The following is a 17,100-nucleotide window of genomic DNA, read 5'->3' as shown; positions in this document are numbered from 1 at the left end:
CCTTTTTCTCCCCTCACAGGTCCGATGCTCACGCAACTCAACTGTGTTGTTACTTGACCCTACTTATTGGTCTGGCTGACAGGGGACAGGGGAGCTACATCCAGAGTGGGCATGTGTTTTTTTTGGTAAAATCTCAGCTCATCTTCAAGGTGGCGGGTACTAGTCTTGAAAAAAGAAGAGTGGGCCCAATTCTGCAGGTTTGGAGTCCTGTTTTCTAGCAGAGAATAGGTAGCTTTTGAAGAGTATTCAAAAGCTGAGATATCTTTGTCTGAGATACGGGGCCTGGACCCAAGGCAGAACAAGACATTGTGTGACACTTCATATGATAAGTCGTTCCTTAATTCTTTGGTCATCTCTGGGAAGAGCATGAAGCTATATTTTTGACCTTTTGAAGCAGCAGCAGGGAAAGTTGTTGCTTGTATTACCTTTCGCTTTCTGTGTTTCACATCCCTTTTCATTGTTCTCGTGATATCATTTCCCATCACATGCCAAAAATATCCTAAGTACTTCTGTGTCCATCTGTTTCTGTGGAACCCCAGAGCAGTCATAAAACATATTTTAAAATAGTTGTTTCTTAGGCTCCAGCGTGTTTGGAAATCTGCTTCCTAAATATATTTACTCACAAAAGTTCCTCCTTTGGTTACAGATATTTTATTAGATTTGTGTTCGAGGAGTGGGTGAAAAGAAGGGGAGTGGTGGCAGGAAAGAAGGAAAGAGTATGATTAGGTTGTGCCCAGGATCCATGAATCCTAAATGGACTGCATCCAAAATGAATTACTTCAGGGGCTTCTGTAGCTGCTTGTAAATACAGGTAGTTAAAGAAGTAGCATGATATGGCAAAAAAAGGATTTGGAATCAGAATGCCTTTATTGAAGTCCTAGCTTCTCTATGGAAAGTGGGATGACTGTAGTCAAGTCATTTGACTTCTTTCTGCTGTGGTTTCCACATTTGAAACAATGAGAATAATAATACTACCTGCCCTGCCAATTTCAAAAAGAGCTGTTTGAAATATTAATTAAGATTCTGGACATGCCTTTCCATCTGGTGGCAACCATCAGGTAAGCCAAGATGGGTGCATACAAGTACATCCAGGAGCTATGGAGAAAGAAGCAGTCTGATGTCATGCACTTTCTTCTGAGGGTCCGCTGCTGGTAGTACCACCAGCTCTCTGCTTTCCACAGGGCTCCCTGCCCCACCTGGCCTGATAAAGCATGCGGACTGGGCCACAAGGCCAAGCAAGATTAAGTTATATATAGGATTCGTGTTCACCGTGGTGGCTGAAAACGTCCAGTTCCTCAGAGTGTAACTTAAGGTAAGCCTGTCCATCATGATGTTAACAAGCTAAAGTTTGCTCGAAGCCTTCAGTCCTTTGTAGAGGAGCAAGCTGGACACCACTTTGGGGCTCTAAGAATTCTCAATTCTTACTGAGCTGGTGAAGATTCCACAAACAGAATTTTTGAGGTTATCCTCATCCATCCATTCCATAAAGCTATCAGAAGAAATCCTGACACCCAATGGATCAAACCAGTCCACAAGCACAGGGAGATGCGTGGGCTGACATCTGCAGGCTGAAAGAGCCGGGGCCTTGAAAAGGGCCGTAAGCTCCACCACACTATTGGTGGTTCTCGCCGGGCAGCTTGGAGAAGGTCCAATACTCTCTAGCTCCGCCGTTTCCACTAATACAAGTAAAGTTTGTACAATTCATACCTAATAAACAATTTAGAACAGTAAAAAAAAAAAAAGAAAAGAAAAGAAAAGATTCTGGACATGAAACACTTTGTAAATCTTAAGGGACCATTTAGGTTGGTGATGATCCCCTTCCTGTTGTAATTAGCATTGAATAGTTATAAACTAAAGGCAAACTATTCCTAAAGGGTGAATTTGCCACTTGAGGTGATGATTTCTTTCCTGTAAAATTTCTTGCATTTTATTTTTTAATGTTTCAAACTAAATTAATAGTGTGAAATGAAACCTGGAAATATTTTATATTTTAGATTAATAATCATTTCTAGTTTCATACCATGAATATTGAAAAACGTGTTTATATCCTCAGAAAAAAAAAAATCTACAGATTATAACCACAGAGAAGGCAAACTGGTTTTTCCCATGCTCCTCAGCGCATGCTACCCGGAGGCATAGCTGTAAAAATTTGTAGATATATCTGAGGATCCAAAGTAAACTTCTAAATATACAGAACTCCATGCAAGAAAATGATCCTTTATTTTAAAGTAAAATTTGAGTTTAAAAATAGAAGTGTTTTTAAATAAGTTCTGTGCTGAGATAAACAGGTCTGCCCTCTCTCCACCTCTCCCCACTATAATTATATTTGTTCCCCCCAAAATCACATGAGATTTCTTTCTTGCTTAACATTACTTCCTTCTGCCTCATCCTGGCTTATTCTCATTTCCTCTGGGTCTGTTGCTCCCAGGTGACACGTCGAGCTTTCAGGTAATAAGCAATATTTAACTATCCTTTCTTAAGGAAGATTCTGGATATTCCTTGATTCCCTTTCCTCACTTTCAATATCTCCTGTATCTCCTGTTTCTTTCTTTCCAAAAATGTATTATTATTATGTAATATACATAATGTAATGAGACCCAATAATACAAAGAGTTATTAGGATTAACTAAATATTTTGCCGGTTTAGAATTACTCTTTAACTAATAGTAGAAAGAAATCCTTGAAAGATATTATCCTACTAAGGAAACAGCACGTTGAAATGATTCTCTTGGATATATAACAAGCTTGCAATGCAAAAACAATTAAGCTCATAAAAATATAATCCCTTGGCTTGCCCAGCATCTTACCTGTCCTGCCAAAGAAAAGAAAATGTGCTTCTCAAATCAAAGTATTCCAGTTGGTTGTTCTTCTTAATCAAATCACTGGCATAACTGCCAAATCCATTCCCTTGGGTGGCATGCCACACACTCCTAATAGAACCAAAACACTAGGCATGTTAACAAAGGTGAAACCAAGACAGAGCAGGGAACTGGACAAGTCCAGTGTTCCCCTAAGCCCAGGGCAAACAGCCCCTGCTGAGATCGCCCACATTTCAGCCCTATGATCCTCTGTGGGGGATGTTAGACTTTCAGAGAGGCATGTGTTTTCTTTTTGTTTGTTTGTTTGCTTCCTTTTTTGAGACAGAGTTTCGCTCTTATCACCCAGGCTGGAGTGCAATGGCTCAATCCCGGCTTACTGTAACCTCCACCTCCCAGGTTCAAACGATTCTCTCACCTCAGTCTCCCAAGTAGCTGGGATTACAGGCGCCTGCCACCATGCCTGACTATGTTTTGTATTTTTAATAGAGACAAGGTTTCACCATATTGACCAGGCTGGTCTCGAACTCCCGACCTCAGACGATCCGCCCACCTCAGCCTCCCGAACTGCTGGGATTACAGGTATGAGCCACTGGGTCTGGCCGCATGTGTGTTTTGGAAACAAAACATATTCAATATGATAAAAGTGTATATAGTTGGAAAGCCAAATAAAAGTGCTTATTTTGAAATTCCAAATCATTTATTTTCATTTTTTTTTTTCCGAAGGAGGGCATGGATTTTGAAACATTGAGAAATGCTATCCAGATTTTTTTTTCCTTTCTGCTTCTTATGAGAACTTGCCTGATATTCCTGGCAGAGCTAAGGTCTGTATTGATGGTGTCAAAACCCATCAGAAAGTTAAAATCACATATGCTACCAGCTTCACAGTGTGCAAGGGAGAGAAACCCAGACTCCATAGGATCCATGACCCAAGGTACAGAAGCTCGTGGCATTTGCCTCCACCCTTTTCATCCTCAGTCTGCCTGTTTATGGAAACCGTAACGTCAATGCCCATGGTGGCACATGAAGCTCAAGTCATGTGCCTAGAGAGGGAGCAGAGGGAGCTCTGGATAAGTCTGGATACAAAGAGAGTTGCCATCCCAGGACACAGTGATTTTCCACACCAATTTCCTGAGAAAGAAGAAGGAAAGAGAGGGATGAAGGGGAGGGAAACTTGGCCACATGTATCATTGTGGGCTTATTTAAGCCTTTTGCTAAGTAAACATAGAAAAATACAGTGAAACCAGACTTCATTACTATATCCAGAAAGTATTTTACATGATTAACTGCTTTTTAGTCTCCAAATCCTGGAAGGCAGCTCTGCAGAATGCACTAATAGTTCTCAGAAAACCCATAAGAAAGTTAAAAGTACATAGTTAGTGGTGTCAGGAAATATTAATGCATACGTGTTGTAATGGCTTTTACTGTTTTTTAAAAATTATTTATTTATTTATTTACTTATTTATTTATTTGAGACAGAGTCTTGCCCTGTTGCCCAGGCTGGAAGGCAGTGGCACAATCTTGGCTCACCACAACCTCCACCTCCTGGGTTCAAGCGATTATCCTGCTTCAGCTTCCCTAGTAGCTGGGACTACAGGCACGCACCACCACACCTGGCTAATTTTATTTTTAGTAGAGACGGGGCTTTGCCATGTTGGCCAGGCTGGTCTGGAACTCCTGACCTCAGGTGTTCCACCAGCCTTGGCCTTTCAAAGTGCTGGGATTACAGGTGTGAGCCACTGCACCTGGCCAAATAGTCTTTATTTTAAATATTTGTGGGTACATCGTGTTGTAATGTTGGTCATTCCACACAGAGGAATAAAGATGGAAGTCTTTACCATCTTTATCAGAGTGATCACTTGGTAATTGACAAAAAGGATAAAGAATTGGCCAGTTTCTATACCTGAGATTTACTGAGTATTTGAAGTTATTATTGGAATCAGTGGTGATTTCAGAGAAGGGAAGGCTAAAGATTTTGTGGTCTCTGCATTCTCTACTCAAAAACAGACAGAGCACTTGCTTTATGTAGACTTGTCTTTCAAAGACCCCGAGGATTCCCCAGCTTGAGAAAGTACAGATTTGAGGGCGGAAGTCTCCCTAGTTGAGGCCGCATTCATCTCATCTATGCACATACTAGCCTAGACTCTGATTTCAGAAACAAAGTTTCTAGGTTCCACAATCCCACCATTAACCAGCAGATGCTGAAATTACACAATTACTGTATTAGGAATGCCTTTGCTTGGCTTAACATTTTACTATAAAATGCATATATACTTAAGAGGGATAATAGAATATATTTCATCCAGTGTTTGTATTTTCATGGAAAGAAGTTTATGGCAACTCAGGAGCCAGTTCTGATAAGCGCAAGGAGAGAGGATGAGGGCACCGAGCATCTGAAATGACTGTGACAAAAGAGGGCACACACAGAGGGCCCTGTGGACTATGGAATCATTTCGCTCATTTATTCCCTAGCCTTACTTTATTGCACTTTAGCTCTGGCATACTTTAAAGAGAATACTTTACTAAAAAAAGAATACTTTAGCCCAAAAGTATTCTCCTTTTGGGATAGCATAAGTTTATCTGGATAAAAGAAAGAGGTAGAAACTTGTAAAACAAAACAAAACAAAAGGTAAACCAAGACTCCCCATGTGATGAGGCAAGTGGAACAAGCTGGAACATCCCTTGGCCAATAGAGGATAAAGAAAATCCACAATAGGAAGGGCGTGGTGGCTGACGCCTGTAATCTCAACACCCTGGGGGGCCAAGACGGGAGGATCACTTGAGGCCAGGAATTCCAGTCATTTCAGATGCTCAGTGCCCTCATCCTCTCTCCTTGAGCTTATCAGAACTAGTTCCTGACTTGTCATAGACTTCTGTCCATTAAAATACAAATACTGGATGAAATATATTCTATTATCCCTCTTAAGATTATTTACATTTTATAGTAAAGGTTAAGCCAAGCAAAGGCATTCCTATATAGTAATTATGTAATTATGTAAAACATGGCGAGACTTCATCTCTATTTCTAAAAAGATAGAGAGGAATAGAAAACCAAATACCGCATGTTCTCACTTATAAGTGGGAGCTAAATGCTGAGAACACATGGACACATAGAGGAGAACAACAAACATGGGGACCTTTCAGAGGGTGGAGGGTGGGAGGAGGGAGAGACGAAGGACAAATAACTAATGGGTTCTAGAATTCATACCTGGGTGATGAAATAATCCGTACACCAAACCCCCATGACACAGTTTACCTATGTAACAAACTCGCACTTGTACCCCTGAACTTAAAATGAAAGTTAAAAGAAACAAAAAATTAAATTAAAAAATAGAGAGAAGGGGACCGAGGAGAAAACCTACAGTAAGTGGCTAGGCACCCCTGGAGAAAGGTGATACAGAGAGCACCTAAGAACGCACACAACCTTTGTATGAAATGATGTTACCTATTTCCAAGGTATTCAGGTAGCCCTGGTTTCTGCCACGTCCCAGTATTCTCTCTGCCCCTTCCCTCCTAATCCTGTCTTGTCCACACCCTTCCACCACACAGTGTACTCTGCCCCAGTGACCCTTGAGTTCCTGGGCCATCCTCCTGGGGCATTGCTTTCAGAAAACTGTGCTCTTATTTAGTATCAGCAAGGGGGTTACCCAGAAGACCTAACCAGGACTAACAGGTCAGAAATAGGCTGAATCTCACCAGGCCCTTCAAATTCTTGTGGTTCTTCAATCTTCCCACCCCATGTCTACCACCACCATCAAGGCTCCTATGCCCATTTCTTATACGTGTCTGTTCATGACTCAGACAGACAGAAATTGGAAGCCTACTACACGGCCAGCCCTGGGAATGCAGGCGGGACCAAAAAAGACACAAACCCTTGTCTTCTTGGTATTATAGTTTAGTGGGGAATAAAAACAATAAGTAAGATAAATAAAACTTAGTAAGCAGTAAGCTGTATGGAGAAACAGGGAGGGGTAGAAGATATGTTAGGGGGAGGTGATTGCAAGTTTTAATCACGATAGTTAGGGGAAGTCTCACAGAGAAGGTGACATTCCAGTAAAGACCTGAAGGAGGTGAGGAAGGATATCTGGGGGAGAGCGTTACAGGAAAAGGGACCAGCAAGTGCACAGCTGAGGCCAGAATCTGCCTGGCCTGTCTGAAAAATGCCCAGAAGGCGTATATTGTTGGAGCGCAGTTAGTGGGGAGGGGATGAGAGCAGATGAGGTGGAAGAGGTAAAGCAGCTAGGCCAAGGAGGCCATTGTGAGTGAGGTGGGCGACAATTCTCACCATCTTCTCCCTACTATTGCAAAACCCACAGGTGCTGAAACACCACCGCAGGATGCTCCTCTGGGGAGCCGGGAGGACCGTATATCCTTGCCTCCAGAAAGCAGTCAAAGGATTCACTACAGGCACCTAGATGTTCTACCCTGTTTGGAGCCTCTGTCAGTTTCAGGCACGATCCTTATATGTTTCTTGATCCCCTAAATGGCAGTTACATGATAGGTTTGTGTCAGGAATTGGGTTTGCTCTCAGCTGCTACAGAGATATACGTTTGTGGGATTTTGTTTGCTCTTGACTTTTCAGCCAATTAATTCAAGAGCAGAGGAATTATATGGAAAAAATTTACAATGAGAGATAAAGGCACTTTTGGCCAGGCACGGTGACTCACACCTGTAATCCCAGCATTTTGGGAGGCCAAGGCGGGTGGATCACTTGAGGCCAGGAGTTCAAGACCAGCCTGGCCAACATGGTGAAATCCCGTCTGTGTGAAATATACAAAAATTAGCCAGGCATGATGGTGCGTGCCTGTAATCCCAGCTACTCGGGAGGCTGAGGCAGGATAATCGCTTGAACCCGGGAGGCAGAGGTTGCAGTGAGCCGAGGTCGTGCCACTGCACTCCAACCTCGGTGACAGAGTGAGACTCTGTCTCAAAAAAAAAAAAAAAAAAAAAGAGAGAGAGAGAGAGATAGGCATTTTTGCCTATCAGAGATATACCACTAAGAATATCAAGATAAGATAATGACCTGTGGAAGAGGAGGTTATGAATTTACAAATTCAAAGGGAATACAATTCACCTGCATCTGTCACAGGGCATCCCTGGTGACTAGATCAGCTGTATTTGTCCCCGTACTGAAAAAATGTGTGCCTCTCGATGCAATAGTTATACTTAGATAGTTAAGACTTGCTACCTTTCAAACTATTTTAATCTATTTTGTACTTCATAGTATTCAAATGTCATTATACTACTTTAATGAAGAGAAGATTTTTAACAATAGGTAAAAATCACACAGATTGAATTCAAGAGCAGAAAACATTCAGCAGAAACTGAAAATCAATGATTCTAACCCCCTCTACCCTTTTCATAAACGTCATTTTCATAATGACAATGAATTTCATATGTCATTTTCATAATGACAATGAATTTCATACAATTTCTCTGTATTAAAAGCTACTACTTAGAAAACTTATTCTGTGCTGGATACTGTAGTAGGCATGTATTAACTCTTTACATGTATTAACCCATTACAAAATTTCTAAAATACTCTACTTTTACACCATTTTATAGATTAAAAAAAAATTGATGCTTAAAATGTTTAAGAAATTTGCCCAGGGCTCCCAAGCACTGCCCAGTGTTGCTGCGTGCAGCTGCCAAAGGCACATGCTCTCACCTACTTTGCAGAGGGAGGCATGGAAAATACCACCAAAATATACTCAAATCTTAAGAAGCAATGAGCAGATGGATATCATTAGATCTGCCTGTCCTTTTTATTCTGGCTTATTCCCTGATGGATTTCTCTGATGGATGAGGGATGTGCTCTCTTTAGAGAGCCAGATGTAGGTTAGTCAAGCTGTAGGGAATCTTGGCTTGTTCACGTTTTCCAGGCCTGTCCATTGACCTGACAATCTTGTAAAAATAGATACAGACACATGATTTCACTTTTTCCATATCTGAGTCCAGTTTCAACCAAGGAGTTCAAATTTTTGTGCTTAGGAGAACATTATACAAATAAGCCAAATGAACGGTGATATTCCCAGCTTGCACTGTTGGTCCTACTCAAATTTATGCAGCACTGCTCCTCTGAGATTTTGTTTTCTCTCCCTTATCTCAGAATGAGATATACAGAACAATCTCCATAGTAATGAAGTAAGTAGAATATACACTGAGGGTCTTGGTCACTTCTTTCCTCAACCATAGCAGAGAGAACAGAAATGACCCCAGGGCTCCAGAAAAGCTCCCCACTGGGGACACCAATCAGTCCAAAGGCACATTGTTTACTTTCCTTGTGTTCTGGTCACTGAGGAGTATGAGAAACCAGCTTTGCAAAATTGTGACTGAGACAGTGAAAGAGATCTAACCTAACTGACTCCCTCTTGGTTGTAGCCTTTCAGCTGTCTTTGTTCCTTCCTCGGCATAGGCTGAGCTAACTTTGGGAGGAAATTAGTTTATAGTTTAAAACAAAGACAATAACAGCCCTTTCTCAAAACAAACTTCCTTCTTGCCTGGGGACTAGACTGCCTTTGTAGGACAGTCTACAAGATTAGGAAATTATGGTTTAAGAGTCATGCAACTGGAGCCCCCAATTTTGAACCTCCCTAAACTCCTCCTAAAATCAGTGCTTGAGATGTTTTGCAGCCCCTGCACTTGGTGGATCAGCTGGCACCACCAGGTTGATAGACTTGCTCATCTGATCTTATGGCACCAACCCAAGAACTGACTTAGGCCAAGAGGACAGCTTCATCTTTCCATGATTTCATCTGCTACCTAACCAATCAGCACTCCTGGCTCACCAGCTTCCCCCAACCCACTATCTTGTCCTTGACAACTCTGATCCCCGAATGCTTGAGGTTGACTTGAGTAATAATGAAACTCCAGTCTCCCACAGAGCCAGCTCCGTGTGAATTACTCTTTCTCTGTTGCAATTCCCCTGTCTTGATAAATTGGCTCTGTCTAGGCAGCAAGCAAGGTGAACCCACTGGGCAGTTATACACACACAGGTGCCAAGTATCTCAAAATCCAAACTCCCTATGGTTTTGGTCACAAGATCCTTCACCTACTTTCCCCCCACCATTTCCATGCACTCTTGTTTCATTGCTGTCTACTTAAACCCATGGCATTTACAAAAAAGTGGCTCTCTCTTTACAAGTGTGTGGCATTCAAGAAAAGTTCTCTATTACTTGTTTGTGATTTTTATAAATCAAATAAATGTTTTTCCATTGGTGTACATTGCTATTCCAGAAATGCCTGCCATGTGAAGGGGACAATTTATACATTTGTATAAGTAGATATTTGTAATATACATTTATTATCTTTACAAGATATATTAAAAGTCAATGCTTCAATATTTTTGAAACCTCATATTTATGAAGAATATAATTTCTGACAAAATCATTTTCTAATACTGAATTCAAGTTAGTGAAAACCTGTAGTGAAACAATGTGGTGATGAAATTTGAAGACCTCAAAAAACATTTTTTTAATTTCTAAATATTTTCAGAGCAGCATTCCTCTTATAATAAAGCATTCATTTTTAAAACAAATATCTATTCATTTAACAAATATTTATTGAGTGGTTGGTATGTGGCTTGGGCACCTACTGCCTGCCAGGCAGGATGCTAGGTGATAGAAGTACAACGACAAAATGAGCAACAACAAAGGCAACCCCTGCCCTCAAGGAGTTTAGAGTCTAATGAATGCTGTCATGTGGTAGATCAGAATCAAATAACCACACTGACAAATACAATTATGAGCTAATAAAGATTACGAAAAATGTCCAGTGCTCACCAATAATTCAAACCATTTAAATGTAAATAATTTGCATCAATAAACTATACTAGGATGCATATAAATTGATGGTAAGTGTCCAACTGGTTATTCAACAATTCCATTTAGATGTCTAATCAGTATCCAAATTTCAGTCAGTATGTCCAGCCAAGCTCCTTTTCTCCTATCCTTTTTATTTTTATTTTTATTTTTTTTTTTTAGAGACAAAGTCTCACTCTGTCACCCAGGCTGGAGTGTAGTGGTATGATCATAGCTCACTGCAGCCTCACTCCTGGGCTCAAGGAATCTTCCCCCCTCAGCCTCCTGAGTATCTGGGACTATAGGCCCAAGTCCCAGCTACTCAGCCAAACTAATTTTGTGCTTTTTGTAGAGATGGGGTCTCTCTATGTTGCCCAGGCTGATCTCAAACTCCTGGGCTCAAGGAATCCTCCCTCCTCAGCCTCCCAAAGTGTTAGGACTACAGGTGCAAGCCACCACACCCGGCCTTGTCTTGTCCTTTTCTGTTTTAGTTGTCAATTTTATCCTTTCGTTTGGTTAGGATAAATTTCAGCATCATCTTCACTTCTCCTTCTCCTTCAATCCTTATATCCAACCCTTCAGCAAATCTGTGGCTCTCTTTTCAAAATACATACAGAATCTGACCACCTCTCACTCCAACTACTGATACCACTGAGGTCTGGATTGTCAGAACATTAAATGGTATTACGTCTTGCCTGGATTTTTGCAATCACCTCCTAAATGGCTTGCTTTCTTTTACATTTTCCCTCTTAACAGTCTATTCTCAATGTAGCTGATGCAGTGAGCCTGCTAAAAGCTGTCAGAGTGTGTCACTCCTCTGTTCAAGATGTTCCCACCTTCTTCCCTTCTGCCTCCCATTAAATTCAGAGTACAGTGGCCTGCGTGTCCCAAACAAGGCCTTATTTACATTCTGACTTTACCTCCTGCTCCTCTGTCTCTCACTCCCTCTACACTACCATTCTGGCCCCCTTGCTGGTCCTGGGACTTGCCAAGTACATTCCTGCTTCACAGCCTTTGCTCCCGCTGTTCTGCTTGCCTGGAAGAGCCAGAGACATGCTTGGCTCACTCCCTCCTCTCCTAAATGACCCCTTTTCAATGATGTTCGCCCTACATTTAGTAGGATGACCTCTTTCCACCCTCACTGCTCAGCTTCCTGATTCCTCTTAATTTGCTCTCCTTTTCCTTTTTCCCCTGGCACATGGCACCTGTTATCATGTATGTAATTTTATATAAAATTATATTGTTTCCTTATCTCTCTCTCCCACTAGAATCTAAGCTTCATAAGGGTGGGAAACTTTGTCTTCATTCACCGATGTATCCTAGGCACTTAGAACAGTTCTCAGCATATACCCTGTGCTCAAGAAATATTTTTGAAATAGATAAATGAAAGCTGGCAGGCAGGGTAGTGGAGTGGAGGAGTGCAGGCTTTGAGTAGGCAAACCTGAGTTCAAGTGCTTGCTTGGTACCCTCGAGTTGGGTGAGCTTAAGTGAGTTACTACATAATCTGAAGCCTCAGTTTCCCCAATGTAAAAATGTGAACAGTAGTGTCGTGAGAATTACACGTGAAGCACCTGGTGTGGCACAGGCTCTACAGGTGTAGTTATTATCTGTATCACAATATTTTCTGTGAAATAGTTTTAAAAATGCTACATTTTTCAAACAACATTATATAAATCAGAAACATAGTTTTAATAGTTAAAAATTATTGCTCACTTTGCCACCCCAGGTACTACTCAAAATGTTAAAGATCATTCAAAGAATCGGTTCTTCTGGATTCTTCTGTAGGAACTTCAGCAGTTCAGTTACTTACTAGAATAGAAAGCACCCACAGTTGAAACACACAATTCTCTAGTAGCAGGGGCTCTTACATCATGAACACCTAAAGACAACAAAATGGTCTCATTAATAGTAGTCAAAATTAGAATAAGAAAGGCCCATTTCTTGGGGCAAATAGTATAATATTGGCAGATGACAGAGTGAAAACAGCAAAACATTCCATTTTGCTTTTCAGTTTTCTTTCAAGAAGAATGGACTTTAGATGAAGAGTGGCAGAACAAACATCAGTGAGAGTATACAGAAGCGTTTGATGTTTGAGATTGTGGAGAGAAAGGGATGCTTCTCTGAACCACATGACTCCTACAAATTAAAGTGGTGGATACCCAGGGAAACTTCTCTTGCATCTCGAAGTCACCTCTAATTGCTTTTGAGAAGTGGCTCACGCCTGTAATCCCAGTAATTTGGGAGGCCGAGGTGGGCGGATCACTTGTAGCCAGGAGTTCAAGACCAGCCTGGACAACATGGCGAAACCCCCATATCTACTAAAAATACAAAAATTAGCCGGGCATGGTGGTGTGCGCCTATAAACCCAGCTACTCAGGAGGCTGAAGCATGAGAATTGCTTGAACCCGGGAGGCAGAGTTGCAGTGAGCCGAGATTGCGCCACTGCACTCCAGCCTGGGCGACAGAGCAAGACCTTGTCTCAAAACAAAAAAGGAAGTGAATTGAGATATATTTGCTGAGAGGCAGATGATAGTGGGGTGGCTGTCATTAAGAGTTTCTAAAATAAATTGCACATGCTATAGGTTGGCTTTAAAACTGTTTAAACCACTCAGAGGGAGTAACAGGAACCCATGTAATTCATGAAGTCCAAATTTATTCATTCATTCAAAAATCACTTACTGACTGACTACCATGTACCCAGCACTTAGTGGATGCCTCTTGCATGAAAACAAAAAAATTCCACCCTCATGAAAAATAACTGTATCCATTTTGGTAGCCAATAAATAAAGACAATGCCATAGCCAGAGTATAGTCGTATCTCAGATAGCATTTGACAAAGGCTTTTGAAAGACACTAATAAAGTGAGTGACTTCACAACTGACTGAATGGCAGGTCCCTGACCAATGCATGGCAACACTTGTAGGAGACACTTCTGGCTTATATGGAGATCAATAGTACAAAGAGTGAGCCAAGGAGGCAACTTTGGTCTGATATTGTATCAGTCCATCCTCTCACAGCTATAAAGAAATACCTGAGATTGGGTAATTGATCAAGAAAAGAGGTTTAATTGGCTCATGGTTCTGCAGGCTGTAGAGAAAGCATGATGCTGGCATCTGTTTGGTTTCTGGGGAGGCCTCCAGAAAATTACAATCATGGCAGAGGGCAAAGACGGGAGCAGGCACTTCACATGGCCGGAGCAGGAAGAAGACAGAGAGAGGGGAGAGGTGCTACACAGTTTTTTGGTTTTTGTTTTTTTTTTAATTGCTGTTGTTGTTATTTTTGTTTTGAGATGGAGTTTCGCTCTTGTAGCCCAGGCTGGAGTGCAATGGCACGATCTCAGCTCACTGCAACCTCCGCCTCCTGTGTTCAAGCAATTCTCTCGCCTCAGCCTCCTGAGTAGCTGGGATTACAGGCATGCGCCACCGCGCCTGGCTAATTTTGTATTTTTAGTTGAGACAGGTTTTCTCCATGTTAGTCATGCTGGTCTCGAATTCCTGACCTCAGGTGATCCGCTCGCCTCTGCCTTGCAAAGTGCTGGGATTACAGGCGTGAGCCACCACGCCCAACGATGATACACAGTTTTAAACAAAATGTGATAAGCGATAAGTGAGTTATCTCGTGATAACTCACTCATTCACTATCAAGAGAACAGCACCAGGAGGATGGTGCTAAACCATTCAGGAAGGACCACCCCCATGATCCAATCACCCTCAACAGGCCCCACCTCCAACACTGGGGATTACAATGCCACAGGAAATTTGGGTGGGGACACAGATCCAAGACATATCAGTTAGGTAAGAGAAGTCCTATTCAGAGAGGATATAGAAGCCATTCCATTCGGTGAAGGTCTCCTCAACTGGAGTATTGAATGCAGTTCCTAGAACCACAATTGAGATGAAAAGGAGTATAGTTAAGTTGAAGACAATGACAAAGATGCTGGGATGGGGTACAGAGACTGTCTTGGGAAGAGCAACTGAAAAGAAAACCCCAGGTGCTTACCCTGAGAGAAAAGATTTGGGGAGTACGTTATGGCTGCCTCGGTCTTAGAAATGGTGCTGTGGGATGGAGTGGAATGGAAGGAAGTGGCTGGATATTTATTGAACATCTCTGAGTCAGGAACTCCTTGAGTATATTAATCCTCATATTTAATTTTATCCTCATATTTAGCTTTTGTTTGTTTGTTTTGTTTTTTTGAGATGGGGTTTCACTCTTTTGCCCAGGCTGGAGTGCAGTGGTACGATCTCCACTCACTGCAACCTCCGCCTCCTGGGTTGAAGCAGTTCTCCTGCCTCAGCCTCCTGAGTAGCTGGGACTACAGGCGTGCACCACCACGCCCAGCTGATTTTTATATTTTTAGTAGAGACAGGGTTTTGTCATGTTGGCCAGGCTGGTCTTGAACTTCTGACCTCAGGTGATCCACCCGTCTCAGCCTCCCAAAGTGCTGGGATTACAGGCGTGAGCCACCACGTCCGGCCATATTTAGCTTTTAAATGCATGGTCTCTGATGCACACAAACACAAAACATCTCTCCCCAAAGCATGCCAGAAATACTGGCTCTGAATTATACTTTTGTATGAATTAATTCTTCGTGTTTGTAGAAGTTCTGAGCAGTTAAGGTCAGTCATGATTCAGAAGAGAAAAAACAAATAAGTACTCTATTCTTAAGAGCAAAAGTTTAACTAAGAGGCAGAGGTAGAGAGAAACCGCTCCCTGACATCACAGAGGACTTCGTCATCTGAAAGGGCACATAGGGCGCAGCCTAAAATGTCACTCATAGCTACCTAATCTCACCTAAAAGTACACTAATCACATAGTACAAGTCTGTGCAAAGGACGTAGGAGCTGATTTCATAAATGGGACCTTAGGACTTTAAAATGTCTGGTTCATTTTGGAAATGAGAAAAATTGGTATGTCTATGTGGGAAAGTCAGCTCAATTGCTCCAGTTCAGTAAACATTTCTGAATCGGGCTTCTATTCCTTTAAACGCCATGCTTACCTACAAATTAGTTTTGGTTTATACAGGCCCTCCTTAACAGCAATGTTCATGAAGAAAGGAATCCTTTCAGAGAGACCTCAGAAAATATATAAAAAGGTTCTTTGAAAGCTATCACATTTTGAAACTGACTTTTAATGAGTTGCTGCCAGCTGCAGTCAGCAGTTTAAGTAGATTCGATGACTTTTCTTTAATTTTAGTATTTAATAGTTCACTTTTTCTAATTATTCTTAAATAAATATTCCGAGCTTTCTGGTATTCTCTTTACAAGGAAGCTGCCAGCATAAGAGGCAGAATTCTTTTTGCCTGGTAGCTTTTTAAGCAGATTCTGCACATCTGAAGTTTTATGACTAAAGAGAGCCATAGATAAAAATGTAAGAAAACAGACCAAGAAAAAAGATGTCAAAAACATCACTTTATTAAACAGCTGTTTTAAATATCATGTTTTGATTCCTTGAGGGTGAATATAGTGATAAATAATAGAAAAAGAGTAAAAACAAACAAAAAATACCATGACAGAATAGAAAGGCACTGTGTTTTACTGAAAAAGTCACTGTCCAGATTACCCTGCTTTGGAGGCGGCTGGAAATGCAGAATCACATTCCCAAAGCGACGGATTCCAGTCATGGATGATCCAACTGGTCCTTCCTCCAGCTCTCAAACTGGAGTCAGGTCAGTCCTTAACTTCCTCAAGGCTGCTCTTCGCTAATGCTGCCTTTTATTAAATATTTATTATATGCCAGGCCTGGGTAAGCACTTTAAGTTCAAGACTGGACTTAATCCTCACCGTAGTCTCGTGAAGTGGGTATTATTTTTATTCCCATTTTAGAAAGGCAAAGACTGAGGCTTAGAAATTCGGCCTAAGCCTGGTAAGTGGTGACTCAGTCCCAGAGCCCTAGTTCTTCACTGTTACATCAAAATGTTTCTCTTCGCCAACGTCCTTCCACTGAGGCCAGGGCCACCGATGCCTGAACTCAGTTAGTGATATTTTAATGAAAAGGAAAATGCCATATAGGAAATGAATCGGTGGGCTCTAAAATGTCTGGCCACTAAACCAGAGGAAACCCCTGCCAGGGGTAATAGTAAGTCACAGGTATAAGATCAGGTCTTCCAGCTCATTCCCCAACAGCCAGGGCCGCAGGTTCAGCCTGGAAGAAGAGCTTCAGGCTGGACGAGGAAGCGTTGAGAGAGAGGAATCTTGTAGTTTTCTGTTATTTCCATTTGTAATTTTTGGATTTCTGGACTTTGAAAATCTGCCAGAAAAGCCTGAGAACAGGCTTAGGAGCCCCTTTGGCAGCACCCCTAGGAGTTGTTAGCCAAAAGCTCCAAACTGCTATCCTGATCACTGAGACTTGTCTGTTGGGAGTAGCTCAAAGATATTCTTTCAGCCAAGATAATTAGTTTAGCAAAAGAGAGCCATTGTGGTTTAGAGAGCTCACCATTGATTACTAGGTCACGATAAGGGTTGTTCTCTCCTTTTCTCCCTCATGAG

General features: G+C 41.7%; 1 pseudogene; it reads left to right on the top strand.

The window, feature by feature from the left end:
* Positions 1-1,037: 1,037 nt before the first annotated feature.
* On the top strand, positions 1,038-1,790 carry LOC112622682 (annotated as a pseudogene).
* The last annotated feature ends 15,310 nt before the right edge of the window (positions 1,791-17,100 follow it).

Source organism: Theropithecus gelada, chromosome 4 (genome assembly GCF_003255815.1).
Source record: "Theropithecus gelada isolate Dixy chromosome 4, Tgel_1.0, whole genome shotgun sequence".
Lineage (NCBI taxonomy): Eukaryota > Metazoa > Chordata > Mammalia > Primates > Cercopithecidae > Theropithecus > Theropithecus gelada.
This window is presented reverse-complemented; position numbering and strand designations above follow the sequence as displayed.